Genomic DNA, 13271 nt, shown 5'->3' with positions numbered 1-13271 from the left:
ATGTAGTAACAAGTATTCTTGTTTGGATGTGAGTATTTCCTGAAAGGCTCCTGTGTTTAAGATTTAAATCAGAACACAACAAGGTTCAGAGGTGTGGCTTTGGGGAAGTGACTCCATCATGAGGGATCTCCATCAATGATTAATCTACCAATGGATCATCTTCTTTTGTGTGTGTGTGTGTGTGTGTGTGTGTGTGTGTGTGTGTGTGTGTGTGAACACGCATGGCAGAGCCTCTTGGAGAAAGTAATTCACTGGGGTAGGGCCTGGGAAGATATTCTGTATATCCTGCCTCTTCCTGCCTCTGTCTTTCCCCACTGCCTGGCTGTCATGAGATTGATGACTCTACCCTGTCATGGCCTCTCTGCTATTATTCTCTGACTCATAACAGGCTGCATAGATAGGGCCAAGGGGTGTTGTCCTGAAACCTCTAAAATCTGAACCAAAGTACCCCTACCCTCCTCTTACATCATCTCTTTCAGGTTTGTCACAGCACAGCACAGGATGACCAATTGGTTGGATAAACTGAGAAGAAACCCTGGTCAGTAAAGGGTTAAAGCCCTGCTGGTTCAAATCTGGGATTCTCTCCTGGTACTTGCTCTGTTGCCAAACCTAAAATTCTCCAGTTTTCTTCTATATGATGCTGAGGATTGAATCTAGAACCTTCCACATACTAGACAAGTGCTCCCCTGAGCTGCACCCCCAGCCCTGACATGTCCTTTTCTTTCCTTACTCGGCCCCCTGACCATCTCTCTTAGGCCTTGGGTTAACTCACTGGTCTATGGAGGTTGCATTATGGAGGGATGTGCTAAGTCAGAGGTTATGCAGCCTGACTGGGTCCTCTCTCATTAGGAGCACTTGAAAGCAACGGGAACTTTAGCATTGGTGTGGGAGGGATCCCAATCCCCTCCTAGCATCTACCTAAATTCCATGATCTTAAGCAACAGAACTGAAACTTCCATGTGATTCTAAATGGCACTTAGGTGAGCATCAGTGATGCTCAGCCCGTCTGCCATCTGCGACTGAGGGATGTGATGCTGGGTTTAGACAAAGATGACGTCAGACGTGGAACTGTGGAAAATGATTAGAATGAGGACAGAACCCAGACACTGAGGAAAGGGTAACCAACCAGAGTGACCCAGCACTGCTGAAGGTAGTGGTGGCAGGCCACCGCATTTCAACTCGACTCCATGAACTCAGAGTTGAAGCATGCTCATCACAACATTGCCTTTTTCTGAATAAGTGCTTAGCAGATCACAGCCCACACTCCTTACACCTATTTTTGCTCCAAAATAACCATGGTGTTAGGAACAAATTTCTCTTGGCCTCCTGAGCCTATGAATGCTGAATCCTACAAGAGTGGAGGAGAGGATAAATGGGTGTTTAGTTCTTCCCTAGATTAAAACAGTCTCTGGAAGAGAAAGGGAGGAGACTTCCAAGGTTCATGGAAGTCACAAGACCCACAGCTCCCCTCCCCACAAGATCCTATAAGAGGGAGGGGAGGTCTTCAGTGGTGCAGCTTTGTGAGGGGTGCTCCTGGGATTCTAGTGATGTAGATTTCAGGAGCAATCAACCAGCCTGGGATGGCCCTGTTGGTGAAGTAGATGGCTGGGAGTCCACCATGCCTCTGTAAGTAACCCTGTCTGAGGGAATCATTTCTTTGGTCCTCGTGCCCTCTCTGAGGTAAGTAGGAGCAGTAGCTGTGTCGTGGTCAGGTTGACCATCCTTCCTCCCCATGGTCCTACCACCTGTGTGCTCTCCACTCTAGCCCCCCGGGCCTGTTTAGCTCTGTCTCACTTTCTTGAGGGTGTAGTTCTTTTATGGTTCTTCATTTGTCTCTTTTTGTCTCTTGCATGTGACACATTTTGAGGATGTCAACAGTAAGAGCAGAAATGACTCTCAGAGAAGGTCAGAAGCTGGAGAAGATAGAGGGCAACTCTATCCCTTTGTTCCCACATCCCTTCCACCCACAAGGGTGCCCCGACTCATAACTGCCAAGTGAATGATACAGATGCAGAGGTGGCTTAACCCTTTACATGCTGAGCTTTCAAGTTTCAGCTGAGAGGTTGGGAGCAGACAGGATTTCTACCAGAACCACATTTTTCCAGCTAATCCAAATTATAATGTTATAATTTCAAGAAGAAAACTCACTTCCCTGTCATCTCTTGAAAATCACAGGTAGTTCTGAATTTTAGCTTCCCTTATATCCTCCCCACAACTCTTGGCCTCCACAGGCCCTTACCCTCTGGACAATGGTCCTTTCCTGCACCCTTGGGATCCATGGTCTTTTGAACTGGTAGATCACTTTCAGGGTGGCGATCAAAAAGAAGATTTCCCAAGGGAAGGGCCCACTTCAGTGTATTCTGAGGTCTGCAGGCTGGGTATACAATGAGCCAGCCAGTTGGCCTGGCCCTTACCTTCCAACTCTGTTAAGCTAATGGTTGGGGCCAGCCTGGGGTGGAAACCTCTCTGGTAAAGTGCCTGACTTTCAAACCTAGAACTAGAAAATAAGAAATTTTGAAGAAAATCTGAAAGTTACAAATAGAAGACAAATCCCAAAGAATATGGGAGTAGCAGTAGGCAAGAGTGGGGTGGAGAGGGAACCATATAACCAGGTGTTAGACAAGACTCCAGCTCTGAGCACTGAGGTGCCACAGCAGGGTGTTGGGCATGATGATGTCTGAAAGTCTTTAGCTAAGTGTGTGGGAATGGAGAGGATAAGTTAAAGGTCAGATGTCAATATGGCTGAAGGGATCAGGCCCTTCCCACTGATACACTGCAAATGAGGAGAAATTGCAGTGCATGCATTATCCTTGGGTAATTAACTACACACGACCTAATGCAGATCGTGTGGCTAATAGGAAAGTCATCTTAGGTCTAAAGGCATAATACAGTTGTCTGCATATGAAGCCATTCATGGTTCAAGGCTCTGTCACCTGCCGACCCTTTCTTGCGTACTTACCACACATTGTCCACTGCCATCTTGTGCGGTGCTCCTGGGGCCAAGGGCCTCTCTGACTCCCACTCCATTGTGTCCCCGAGGGTTGGATCCTTTCTTCAGGGTATTTACTCTGTGTGACCTATTGAAGGATTCTGAAAATGGGAAGTACAAGGGGCAGAAGGGAGGTAACAGTCATTTATTTTCTTTTCCTGGGTAGTCAGTACAGCGGCCCTTTGTCATGAAAATGGGCACTGCTTGTGAGTCAAGTGGGCTTTGTTAGGACAGGATTTTAACCTTCATCGCTTTTCCTCCACATCTAGATCATGGAAAGGAGCAGACAAGTCTATGTCCCTAAACTGTCCAGAAGTCAGAGTCATCCACTGAGCTTTTTTGGTCACACGCTCTGATTTAGAGTTCACAGGTAGAGACCAAGACTGTTAGTTTTTACTCAGCCCTACCCACCTCTGCCACAATGAATGCAAACAAACTCTTTGATCCTGATCCATGGTGAGTCTAAGAATATTGCAAATATAAATCTCCAGGAGTTTATCCTCCTGTTCAGAAACTATGGACAGAAGGATCAAGAGGAGGCCACAGATAGGCATGCAGAGGTGACTCAGGCATGGATCTCATAAAAGGAAGTGATGGTGGTAAAACACTGGCAAGTGTACATGCCAGGATTGTGACACGCAGGGTTGTCTATAGAGGTTTAGACTGTGCCCTAAGTAGGGACTGGAGTATGTTTCTCTTGTGCTTTGGGTTCTGCTCAGGCCAAGACTGTAATCTCATCTCTGAAAGGGGCCAACAGACCATTGGCTATGAGGTACATCCAGGTTGAAGTCGCTCAAACTGTGGCAAGGACTGTGACCTTGAGACCCATTTACTGCAGGAAATCCATCCCATGGGAGGCTCTCAGGTAGAGGAGGCAGCTCCTCCCCTTTCCAGTCTCCCTTATCATTTCTTTGAAGCCTTGCTGGATTCCCAAGATGCTTTCCATACTCTTCTCTCCTAGTGGCCTCTGCATAGGCTCCTGCCGCTTCTGCAGATATACTTGGTTCATGGACTAGTCTCTTGTTTGAACTAAGCCTCTCTGAATAACAAGAACAATATCTTACTTGTCTCTCTGTACTCGACATGGATGACAGGGACAAGTACCTAACAATTCCCATGAGTGTTTGTTGAGTGAATGAATGATGGAGTCATGTGTTGGGCTGCATGTGTTATTCATAGAAGGCCCCAAACCAGCAGCTCGTGTTCCAACCACCAAGTGTAGATAGAGAGGAAATGCCACTGTTGGGCACATGTTCCTCACCACACCTCAAGACAGAAGGGCTTTGAGGGGATCAAAGGAGGACAGACTGCAATACAGAGAGCTTGCCAGTGCCTAGAGCATTCTGAGATCTTGAAGTGTAAGTGTACAACTAGTTCTGATATGGTGTCATGGATGGAAGGTTCTAGTGAGTGGCTCTACCTAAGTGGGAGGCATAGCTAAGAAGTAGAGCATTTGACTACAGATCAACAGGACCCTGATTCAAATCAGGTGCCCCACCCTTTTCCCTCAATGGTCACAATGCTGTTTTTCCTACACTGACCCACCCTCTAAGACAGAGAGGAGTGGAAGGTCAGGCTTTTACTAGAAAGCTACCTTCTTCTATGTATAGCCTGGGTTCTGTCTGCAAGGCCAGGGGACAGCTCTGTGTTGGCTCAGTCCTGGTGGAGACAGAGCCCTGCGTCTGACTAAGGAAAGGAACAGTGGCAGCTGTGTGGGTGTAGGTGTGACTTGTGAGCCCGTGTGTCTATAGAGACTTTAAGGAGTGGCCATTTCCTTTTTTCTTTAAAGATTCATTTACTTTTACCTTCTCTGTGTGTGTTTGCCTACATGCATATCTGTACACCACATTTGTGCAGCGACCACAGAGAGTAGAAGTGGGCAATGGATCCCCTGAAACTGAGTTCCAGGACATTGTCAGCTGCTGTACGGGTGCTAGGAGCTGAACCTATATCCTCTGCAAGAGCAACTAACGCTCTTAACCACTGAGCAATTTCTTCAGCCTTGTATCAAACTACTTAATTTTGACGTCTGCAGGGTGGACACAGGGAGAGGTGACTCAGCAGATGGTTTCATGTTAATCTAAGCCAAATCCCTTTACCCCGAGACATGAGTCTTTCCTCCTGGGTTTAGAAATGGTTTATTCCCATTATGGAGGGTGTGTGGCTTTACCCACAGTCTGCTGATTGAAATATGGCTCACAACCAAAATGGGCCTTCATGGCTAACATGAGTGTGTAAGATATTTAGCACTATAGCCTCTCCATGGTCTCACACACTTATCTAGCACAAAAGCTATCATCTTTTTCATTTGTTCATTTGTTGGTTTGTTTTTTGAGACATGGTTTCTCTATAGTGCTGACTGTCCTAGAACTCCCTCTATAGACCAGGCTGGTCTCAAACTCAGAGCCCTATCTACCTCTGCCTCCCAAGTGCTTGGATTAAAAGTATGTGCCACCATCACCCAGCAAAAGGCATCATCTTAACCTTGGCCAGTGCAATGCTCTTGAGTAGGCCTATGGATGCTGGGCAAGTCACACAGAGAGGTAAGAATCATCCTGGAAGTGACAGAGGTCCAACAACACCAGAGGGCTAGAGCTGAGGCCAATATTCATTGTGATGTTCTAGTGGTTTCTTAATTTTGCAGATTAAATTCCTGGCCTGTGGCTTCTCTCGGGGCCTGGCATTTCACGAACCTGGAAGGGTTCTCATGCTTCTCTGCTGTGCCTTGACTTCCTCACATTCCTGCTAACCACTGTCCCTGTATTTTCATTGACCCAAGGTGCCTGAATTAGTGTAACATCTGAAAAGGAGAGAAAAATCTGGTGCCAGGATCACCAGGCCTCCACACCAGGAGAGTCTTTGTCTTCCATGATTTCCTTGCTTAAAACAGGTGAACAGCTAAGAAAGAATGCAGACTCAGGAGTGGATTGGATTGATGAGAGCACTGGGGTACTTAGGTCTTAACCACATCAAGAGCTCTGTATAATCTCCCTTGTTCACCAAGTGTCTCAGTTATTTTTCTTTTTCTGTGATAAAATACCATGACCAAAAACAACTTATGGGAAAGGGTTTATTCGGTTTATGGTGTTAGAGGCAGAGTCCATCGTGATAGGGAAACATGGCTGTTTAGCTCTGTGATCTGGTCATGGGTCTGCTTTGTGTATGTTCATTCCAGGATCCCTGGCTGGCATGGCAGCTGGAGCAGGAAGCTGAGAGTTCACATCATCAACCACAAGCACAGAGCAGACAGAAACGGGGTGAGGCTACTAAAGGATCCCCCAAGCTGCTGCATTACCTCACTCTTCCCAAACAGTGAAACCAAGTGGAGACCACCTGTTCAAATGTCACTGTGGGTGACATTTCTCATTCAGTTCATCTTTGTCCAGAGGGATCCTAGAATGAACATACAAGAAGCAGATAACAGAGTTAAACCAAACAGAGGAAGACTCAAGTCTTGAAGCAGAAATTTCTAATACCAGTCTACACAAGCTTATGGGTATGCGCAGTGCTGAGCTGTAAGCATGAGAATAATGCAGGGTGTTGATGACGCTGAACTTCAGGTGGCTATTGTGGAAGCACTAGCTACCTCAGCCATGATTCCCGTACCTGGCACCCAAATTAGGTGCATTGGGGACTGATTGGGGGAAGAGGGGATTTTAGTTGATCCAAAGAATTCAGAATATATATGCATGGTATAAGTGAAATTCTCAGATATAGAAGGGTCCACGGGGCATGGGTTAGCAAACTCATGGTTGGAAATAGCATGTTCTACCAGTCACTGTTCTATTGCTGTGAAGAGACACCACATCCAAGGCGACTCTTACAAAAGCAAGTATTTAATTGGGGGCTGGCTTACAATTTCAGAGGGTTGGTTAGTCCATTATCATAATGGCAGTCATGGTCCTAAGAGAAGTAACTGAGACTGCATCCTGATTGCCAGAAAGAGAGACAGACAGATAGATAGACAGATAGATAGGCAGGCAGACAGACAGACAGACAGATGGGCAGACAGACAGACAGACAGACAGACAGACAGACAGACAGAGACAGAGAGACTGAACCTGATGTGGGTTTTCAAAACCTCAAAGTCCATCTCCAGTGCCACACCTTCTCCAAGGCCACACCTCCTAGTCCTTCCAAACAGCTCATCAGCTGTGGGCTAAGCATGTGAATATATGAGCCTGAGGGGACCAATCTCATTCAAATCACCACACATGTCTAATCAGCTGGAATTGGTTGATTAATTTTTATAGTGTAAGAATGAGATGTATAGTACATTAGAGACTCAAGAACAGACATAGACTGCAAATCCCTAAGGATGTGTGAGGCCAGAGTGAGACACTACATGTACACAACAGAAGGAAGCAGATTAAATCACAAGTTACAAACTGTCAGTGAGTCAGAGTCATCCACAGAGTTTGTCCAAGATACAGGTCATCCTCTGGTCCCTTCCCAGAGAGTCTGGTTTAGTTCTTAGGTAGGAGCTAAGATATGATTTTCTCTAGCCCTGCCCCCATTTATCTCCAGATTTCAGTTGAGCATTCAGACCTCTACATCTGAATCTTGTAGGTGAGACTGAAAGATACTCAAACACAGACCTCCGGGATTTAATGCCCGTCTCAACTGGGAACTAGGGCAAGATGATGATTGCCAGGAGGAAGTGGCAGTGAGGTGGACAAAGGCAGCCCAGGGCTGGGCATCCTAGGAGCAAGCAGATGATGACAGAAGACTGGCAAGTCTGCATGCCAGATGGTGAGTCAGGGAGTGGCCATGAAGGTTTAGAATGTTTATTAGACATCTACAAGCAGGTGGGGGTATAGCTCAGGGGTAGAGCATTTGACTGCAGATCAAGAGGTCCCTGGTTCAAATCCGGGTGCCCCCTTCTTTTCTCTCCATGAACACTGAATAGGTTGTATGTCCTTCAGGAGAGCCCAGTCTTTTGAAACTTAGTCATTCTTGCAGGTCTGAGGCTAGTTTTCATTGATTCAGTTCTGGTGGAGGCAGGGCTTGCCTCTAGTTAAGGAAGACAACAGTGACAGATGTTTGAACTGGGCACATTGATCATGACTGCATAGAGAAAACAGAATTGACAGACAGTGTGTGTAAATTGTGAGCAGTGTATGCTCACACAGAGAAATTCTAAGAAATACTTGCACAGTTGTGGGGTAGAAAAGTCTGATTTCTGCAGGGCAAAATATAGGATAAAGACTTGAAAGAGGCAACATGGTAGCCAGAATCTGAGGAATGTGTGAGGTCAGATCCTTTGGGGACGTGACTCTTCCTTCCCAGGCCTTTCTTTACCCGATTCAGAAGGCCCACCTGCTTTGCAGGGGCTAATGGACTCTGCTTAAAGTCTTCCAACTAAAATTTGAGTATCAACAAAAAGTGTCTTCACAACACCATCTGGTGTATTACAGCCTCACCAACTGGCAGCATGAATTATTCAGCACAGCAGATAGTGCCCAAGCTTATCAGTGATGTACCTCGAAATAAGGTTGTGAATGTTGAGTAAGTTACAGAGAGAGAGAGAGAGAGAGAGAGAGAGAGAGAGAGAGAGAGAGAGAGAGAGAGAGAGAGAGAGAGAGAGATTTGGAAACATCCTGGAGTTGGCTGACCCAAGCACCAGGCTAGATCCTGAGGCCAGTGTTCACTGTATCATTCTGATGGGCAAATAAGGCTGGCTGAAGTCCTGGTCCCATGTTTCCTTAGGTCCTGTTTCTTTTCCTGCATCATCTTGAGGTCTTTGTCATCCTTCCAATGATGGCCTTCCATGTTATTTATCCACAGGTTTTTATTTAAACAAAGTACTGCTGCTAGAATCAAGTTTGGTAACAAGAAAGATTCTCAGGAAAATACATAAAGCGAAGCTGGTCATCTGGCCTCACTGGACCCAAAGATGTTAGTTTCTGTTCTATTGCTATGAAGAGACACCATGATGTAGCAACTTGTAAAAAGAAGCATTTAATTGAGGGCTTGCTTACAGTATCAGAGATGGTGAATCCATGGGGAGCATAGTGACAGGCACAACACTGGAGCGGTAGTTTAGAAGCTCAAATCGATCTGAGGGTTGAAAGCAGGGTGCACAGGTCGGGGTGGCTGTGCCTGGTGTAAGCTTTTTAAACCAAAGCTCATTGACATACCTCCCCAACAAGGGCCCATTTACTCTACTAAGGCCCTGCCTCCAAATCCTTCCCAAACAGTTCCACTAGCTAGGGACGAAACATTCAAACATAAGCCTATGGGAGGCATTCACATTCAAACCACCACAATCCAGTAGGCTCTAGGGATTGAATGGAGACTCCCAGATATCCCAGAACAAAGTGAGTGACACTCACCCTCAGTTCCCCTAGACAACTGCAGTTTCTGGAGAGCACCACCAGTGCCTGCTGATTTAGCACATATATACTCGAATGTCACATTGCATGCCCTGGTCCTCATGAAGGGTAAAACACGGAGCCCTTTCTGGCTGAAATGTTATGCTTGTTGGCCTCCAGTTACTGCAAAAGACAGAAGACAGAGCAAAGACTGATCCTCAGTTACCTGGCTTCTGTGTCAATGGCATCTAGCGTCTCCCTGGTTTTCTTGCTGAAAATAGGTCAGTGGTTAAGAAAGAAATGAACTTGAGAAATGGCATTATGGATCTATGAGAGCATTGGGACAACTTAGATATTAATCACATCAATAGCTCTTCAGGATCTTTCTGTCAGCCAATCATGAGGTAAGTCTTCTACCTGAATAGCCTCATCAGTCTGAAGACTGACTTCCTCAGTCATTCACCTGGAAACTGTCCTGAGATAAAGAGATGTCTTCCTCATCCCTGAGTCCACAGCATGGGCAGGGACTGACACGTGACAAGCTCCACGCTTGCTGAGTGAGTGAACGACCAAGTGAAATAGGAACACCTTCCCAACGCCTTGGAGTGTGGCTCTTCTGTGCTCAGTGTCAGGTTACTTGACCTTAAGGACTCTTACAATGAGGTAAGGCTGGTGCCCTCACCACACTCTGAGAGATGGGGCTCTGAGTAGGACAGGTTAAAGTTGAAGAAAAGGGAAGGCAGGCTGTAGTGAAGAATGATTGCTAGTTTCTAGAAAATAGGGAGACCGCAGTGGAATATAAACCCATAGGCAGGCTAGGTGCAGTTCCATGGTTAAAAAAAATACTAATAAGCTTTATACAAATGGGGGTATAGCTCAGGGGTAGAGCATTTGACTGCAGATCAAGAGGTCCCTGGTTCAAATCCAGGTGCCCCCTACTTTTTGTCACTGGATCGTTTCCCTGGTAGATCAGGAGCCCTGGAAAAGAACGAAGAAGCACATCAAACTCTAATCCACAGCAGACGCACAGGCCTGATATCACTCAGGTGACATAATGCACCTGTTAGAGGTTGTAAGACATGAATCCTTGCTTCTGCTCGCCCTCAGGTTTTACTCTGGGGTTGTTGAAAAGCTCCCAGAGAGATGCTGGTGATCCACAGATGAAGCTGATCCTCTTTTCTCCTGCCTCCTGGGATGGAGCATCATGACCCTTGCGATGGCGTGGCTCCCGGGTTTCTGATTCCACTCTGCCAGGCTGTAGGTCAGAGGCCCTGGACCTTGGGTCTGTATCCCAAGTCTGGAGCTCCTTCCCTGGGTTGCTGCAGATTACTGGCCACACGCACTTATGCCTTCCCCTTCCCAGATCTGGGAAGGGGATTCTAGGAGGGTCTCTAGGACAAACGCCCAGGGTGAGGTAGTGATGGAAGTCACCTAGGGGTTCTTACAGCATCGACCTGAACTTGTTGGTCTCTTTCCCTCTGCCCTGCATGCTAGCAGGTTAAGAATCATGGGCAAGAAAAGAAAACCTGGGTCACACCCCCAGATCAATAACTAGAAACAAGAAAACCTTAGTGAAAGTTTTTTATTATTATTATTTTCTTTATTTACATTTCAAATGCTATCCCGAAAGTTTCCCATACCCCTCCCCCCACCTCTGTTCCCCTACCCACCCACTCCCACTACTTGGCCCAGGCCTTGCCTTGTGCTAGGTCATATAGAGTTTGGAAGACCAAGGAGCCTCTATTCCCACTGATGGCCGATTAGGTCATCTTCTGCTACATGTGCAGGTAGAAACACAAACCCCGGGGGTACTGGTTAGTTCCTGTTGTTGTTCCACCTACAGGGTTGCAGCCCCCTTCAGGTACTTGGGTACTTTCTCTAGTTCCTCCATTGGGGACCCTGTGTTCCATCCAGTAGCTGGCTGTGAGCATCCATTTCGGTGTTTACCAGGCACTGGCATAGCCTCACAAGAGGCCGCAATATCAGGGTCCCTTCAGCAGTATCTTGCTGGCATGAGCATTAGTATCTAGGTTTGGTGGCTGATGATGGGATGGACTCCCGAATGGGGTACTCTCTGGATAGTCCATCCTTTCATCTTAGCTCTAAATTTTGTCTCTGTACCTATAACCTTTCATGAGAGTTATGTTCCTTATTCTAAGGAGGAATGAAGAATCCACAAATGGTCATCCTTCTTGATTTTCTTCTGTTTTCCATAATGTGTCTTGGATATTCCAAGTTTCTGGGCTAATATCCGCTTATCAGTGAGTACATATCTAGTGACTTCTTTTGTGATTGGGTTACCTCACTAAGGATGATATCCTCCAAATACATCCATTTGCCCAAGAATTTCATAAATTCATTGTTTTTAATGGCTGAGTAGTACTCCATTGTGTAAATGTACCACAGTTTCTGTATCCATTCCTCTATTGAGGGACATCTGGGTTCTTTCCAGCTTCTGGCTATTATAAATAAGGCTGCTATGAACATAGTGGAGCANGTGTCCTTATTACCAGTTGGAAGATCTTCTGGGTATATGCCCAGAAGAGGTATAGCAGGATCCTCCGGTAGTCTTAGTGAAAGTTTTGATCTGTCCTTAAAAGCTCATCTCACTGTCCAAGGACAACCTAAGGACTCTGCCGCTGTCTTGTGCTCTCTAAATGAGATAGCCCACAGCTGCAGACATAGGAACACCAAAGATGTTTCCTCGGAAGACTGTCAGATGACCGTGATACATGGCTGTCCTACTGGGCCATCCATCATAGTTTCCAATTAGGGAGATGCTGACGACGGAGGGCAGGCTTGCATGGGAATAAAGATTTACAGGCCCCATCTCATAGCTCCTGCCTCTGAGTAGGGCAAGGACTTCTTTGGTGGTGGTGGGGTTTTTGTTTCATTTTTAACTAGATCTTCCCATGATCCCAGTGGGAACTGGGAGCCTCCAAGTTTGTTTGATGCTCCATAGTGTAGACTTCATAAAAGGTCGTGATTATGAAACATGTTGAAACATACTCACCCTATTAAAAAACAGGGCTGGGAATGAATCCCAGTTTGGGCTCTCTCCACCAACCCAGCCTGGAACCTCAATATAACCTGCTGGCTACCTGCTGTTCAAATCTCTAAAGCTTGATGAGCTGAATCTTCCTATGAAATGGCCCTAAAGGCCTAGTTTACTTAGTATTAGTCACTATACCCTGAAGGAGACCAACAGACAGACAGGCAGGCAGGCACATACACACATGCACAACTTGCCTTGGACTTCTATCATGAACCTCCAGTATGACCAGTATAGTATTACTACTGGTATGAGCATGCCCTGTAGTTAAATGCTCTTCCATCAAGATGCAGCTCACTTCAAGCAAGTTCTGTCATTGGTGCTATTTAATCTCTATGGGTTTCTTCTGGAAATCCTTAGTTCTGCTTATCGATGCTTAGGCCCCATATTGTGGCCTATCCTCTTCTTGCAAACCACTCCCCTTCCTGGCACCAGCTGCCTCCTGACCCTTCCACTGAACAGACCTCCTATGACCTGCCTAGAGCATATTCTTCCTGTGTCCGGCAGGGGGCGTGCACCAGCTTGGCATCATCTCCTGCTGGCATGGCATGACTTCCTGCTGCTCCCATCCCGGACTCTATTCACTCCACTATCACCTTTTAGACCTGTGACTGGGATTGTGCTCTTTACCCATCTTCTAGATTTTTCTTTTCTTTATCCTAAGGCCAGATTCTTGGCACTGGTCTTCCTGGGCTGACCCGATGGGGACCCTGCTGCCAAGCCCGGTAGCCAATCTCAGGAGGCCTCATTTCATTTCCAGGTCAGCACCCTTGGAAGAACAGGGATTGGGTTGCCTTAGGATCCAAATGCAGTTCCCAAAGGGTTTCTCAATTAAGAAAACTCCCCACCCCTGCTGCTGAGTGTATGCCTAGGCCCCTCAAGCCACACGTTTAATATGCATCTTATCCACAAGGTG

The 13271-nt window shown here is 46.5% G+C and overlaps 2 non-coding genes across 2 annotated transcripts; both read left to right on the top strand.

The window, feature by feature from the left end:
* The first annotated feature begins 7799 nt into the window (after positions 1-7799).
* Trnac-gca lies at positions 7800-7871 on the top strand. Its single transcript has one exon. It is a non-coding gene; the product is annotated as a tRNA-Cys (tRNA).
* A 2297-nt stretch (positions 7872-10168) lies between these two features.
* Trnac-gca lies at positions 10169-10240 on the top strand. Its single transcript has one exon. It is a non-coding gene; the product is annotated as a tRNA-Cys (tRNA).
* Positions 10241-13271: the final 3031 nt, after the last annotated feature.

The sequence above is a fragment of the Mus pahari genome, chromosome 2 (assembly GCF_900095145.1).
Source record: "Mus pahari chromosome 2, PAHARI_EIJ_v1.1, whole genome shotgun sequence".
NCBI classification, from domain to species: domain Eukaryota; kingdom Metazoa; phylum Chordata; class Mammalia; order Rodentia; family Muridae; genus Mus; species Mus pahari.
Note: the sequence above shows the minus strand (reverse complement) of the source record. Positions and strands in the feature narration are given on the sequence as shown.